Source organism: Dendropsophus ebraccatus, chromosome 2, assembly GCF_027789765.1.
Source record: "Dendropsophus ebraccatus isolate aDenEbr1 chromosome 2, aDenEbr1.pat, whole genome shotgun sequence".
NCBI classification, from domain to species: Eukaryota; Metazoa; Chordata; class Amphibia; order Anura; family Hylidae; genus Dendropsophus; species Dendropsophus ebraccatus.
The window spans coordinates 37,295,162-37,298,768 of record NC_091455.1 but is presented as its reverse complement, the minus strand read 5'-3'; the positions used below and the strand labels follow the sequence as shown (position 1 = coordinate 37,298,768).

At 42.9% G+C, this 3,607-nt stretch overlaps 1 long non-coding RNA gene across 1 annotated transcript; it reads right to left on the bottom strand.

Moving 5' to 3' along the window:
- Positions 1 to 368: 368 nt before the first annotated feature.
- LOC138784365 (uncharacterized) lies at positions 369 to 3,607 on the bottom strand. The gene is made up of 3 exons (XR_011361826.1): positions 3,294 to 3,607; positions 2,534 to 2,607; positions 369 to 2,242 (listed from the first exon to the last, which is right to left on the bottom strand). It is a non-coding gene; the product is annotated as an uncharacterized lncRNA (long non-coding RNA).

Sequence of the window (3,607 nt, the reverse complement as noted above, 5' to 3'; positions counted from 1 at the left end):
CAGACACCCGGAAGTGGCCGGGAACCGGGCCCCACCGCTGGAACCGGGGAGGTGAGTGGACATCTTTTAACTCGGCCACCTCCTCCCTGGTCCCAGCAAAAAAGTGCCCCCCCCCCCCCCCCCCGCTGGAGTACCCCTCCTAGCACAGGACATGTGCCGATCACTCAAGAGAATAGTACAACAGTAATAAATGTAGGAATTACCGTGATCTAATCCAAAGAGTGTGACTGGAAAAGAAATGGCAATAAGTCATCAGGATTTACATCTATGATATTTATTATGGCTGATCTTTTTAGATGGTAATTGCCCAACCTACAAGTAAACAGAATAAAGCTGGATCCATGGCCAGCACGTAACTTGATGTCATCAACAGCATAGCCAAATAGAAAAACCCAGGTGGGCACCACAGGATCACTATTAGGGTGCTTGGTCCATGCATGAAACCCAGAAAAAGACAGGCAGAAATACATGGACTGCACAACTAGATATGTAAAAAGTACAATATCTCTTTATTAACAATAATGATAGACAAGAACCTCCAAAACATAAGAATTTATTTCAAAAGGACAATCATATCTCAACTGGCATCTACAGCATAACAGCATAGCCATGAAGAAATCCTGCTCCTATTTAATCTTTCTTCTGCTTTCTCTCCCTCCCTTTACAGCTAAAAGTTCACTCATTTACATTTTTCAGCTCTTTCTTTTCTTTTCTCACTCATGTTCCGGGATTTTTCTCTCCTTAGTTTGAACCAGGAGCAGAACCTCTTGACTCTTTTGTTTCCTGATATTTCTTTGTTTTTTTTCACAGAGGGTTATTGCTTTATATTTAGATGGAAATGGATAACTTTAGATTTTTTTGCCTTTCTTTATGTTGGTCATGGCTTCCTCGGGACTCTTTTTCAGGACTAAGAGGACTTCTATTTGTTTTGGCACTTCTATATGGCAGATGATCCCTGCCTCCTCTCCAGGTATGTCATCCAGAGTTAGGCCATGTTCACAAGGGGTATGACACCGGCCGTTGTGTGACCTGGCCAAGTCACAGAACGGCTGGTGTCAGTGAAGATCATCCTGGCCTGTACTGTAGTACCGGATGGATGATCTTTAATTGTGCTAAACTTGGATGCTGAATAGCCAACAATGGAGAGTGTGGCTGTTGATAAAGACCTTATGGTCGGAACGCGTGCATCGAACCACATGTGTTAATAAAAACACGATTTTCTTCATTGCATTATGAGAGTGGCGGGATTTTCTTTCTACCATTATGTGACCTGTCAGGCTTGTGGGGCGGCTGTCAATGAATAGCAGCATCACAAAACTGACAGGTCAGTTTTCTGTTCGGCCACTAGGGATCCTGGCCAGAGTGTATACTATGTGTATACACTCCGGCCGAGATCCCATTCAGACTGCAGTGCACTAAAGTTTTGTATTTATCACGGCCATTGTTGCAAATCGGCAACAACGGACGTGATTAATACAAAACTTATGTTGTGTGAACATGGCCTTACCCTGTCTTTTAGAACATCTGCAATGTAAAAGGGAAGACATCAGAACCAGCATGTGTTAGGATAATCTATACCTGCTGCTCCATAGGCAGAATACAGGCCGCCATAAACAGCAACCAGTATTCTACTAACAGATTTAAAAGGGCAAAAGTAGGCACCCTCCATTGTCCAATTCCAAGACAAATTCTAAAAATATGATTATATGAGGTAAATGACAGCTATACAATTCTCTATAGCACAAGTGTATAGCCACCATTTACAATTGGTGGCCCACCCTTAAGGCCCACCCTCCTCCTATAGTAATTACTACCGGGTTTATGGAAAACTACTTCTTCTAATTCCACCTTTTGTGGCTGTGCAGACACCGATATACAGCACTATGAAACAAAGTAGAATCCTTAGATTAACTTATATGGTAGTTGACCAACCTATAAGTTTGCAGAATGAAGCTGGATCCATGGCTGGCGTGTAACCTGATGTTATCTGCAGCACAGCCATAACTTCCTGCTCTTTTTTAGTCTTTGTTCGTTTTTCCTCTTTCTCTCCCTCCTCCTTTTCAGCCAAGAGTTCACTCATTTACATTTTTCAGCTCTTTCCTTTCTTTCGTGACTAATGGTCAAGCACTCTTTTTGATGTTTGTTACAGCCTCCTCTGTCCTCAGGATCAGGAGGACTTCTATATGTCTTGGCATTTTTATATTGGCTATGTCCTGCATTGCTACCCTCACCTCTGGAACATCTGCAGTGTAAAAGGGAAGACATCAGAACCAGCATGTGTTAGGATAATCTATACCTGCTGCGACATAGACAGAATACAGGCCGCCATAAACAGCAAGCAGCATTCTACTAACAGATTTAAAAGGGCAAAAGTAGGCACCCTCCATTGTCCAATTCCAAGAACAATTCTAAAAATATCAGTATATGAGGTAAATGACAGCTATACAATTCTCTATAACACAAGTGTATGGCCACCATTCACAATCTAGATATTAGGACCCACCCTCCTCCAATATGATATAGTAATTATTACCTGGATTATGGACAACTTCTTCTAATTCCGCTTCTGGGTTCTGGCGGCGACGGAGCCGACACCAATATATAGCGCTGTGAAACAAAGTAAAATCCTTAGATAAACCTATATAGATGATACAATTCATTTACCTATTCATATATCACCCCTCCCCCTATTATCTGTATATAGTCTGGGCCTGGCTGCAGTAATTGCTGCGCCCCCTATAGTTCTGATAGTAAACTACATGCTAGCTCTGTTCCCCAGAAAATAGAGCAAGATAATCTATATTATGGCTATGTTCACACTACATAAAAGTACGGCCGTCGTACTTTGTACGGGTGAACAATGCCTATTGTTCTATGGGATCCCGGCCGGGATCCTGCACGGGGCCGCAAATAACTGACATGTCCGTTTTCTGCGGCCGCAATTCAATGAATTGCGGCCGTAGGAAACCCTGTAAGTTCACACAGTGAAGCGAGCGGCTCCGGCCGCTCGCTTCACTGTGTGCTATGGGAGATTCTGATGCAGGCACGCCCTAATGCACCCACATCAGAACCCTGCGGCCGAAAGATCATCCGGTCGGTACTTAAGTACCGGCCGGGATGATCCGGGCAGAGACCTATACGTTGCGTGAACATAGCCTGTATCTGTACTGAGCTGGCATTGCAAAAAACCCTTCCCCATCCCCCTCAAGTCTTCCTGTACGGCTTTATAGTAGAGATCCCATAACCTCAGATCAGTCTATAATCATCAAAGAATATAACCAGCAGGAACTTACCAGAAAATAATGACAACAACAGCGATATTCGCACCTACTATCCCACCAATGAGACTTCCCCTGGTAATAAACAAAGACAGAGATTATTTTGTGTTATTTACTATTATTAGCCTGTATATATATGAACTTTATTGTGAAATTCACTACACACTGGTATGGCCTCCATCCTGTTTGGTGGGATTCTCTATCCCTGAATTTGAGGTCACTGTCAAACTACAAAAAGACAGATGTTAAATACATTTCCCAGCTACATAAATGTAATGTCAATTAAGAAAAATAAAGTTCACCCAGCATCCACTGTCATGTCGTCCAAC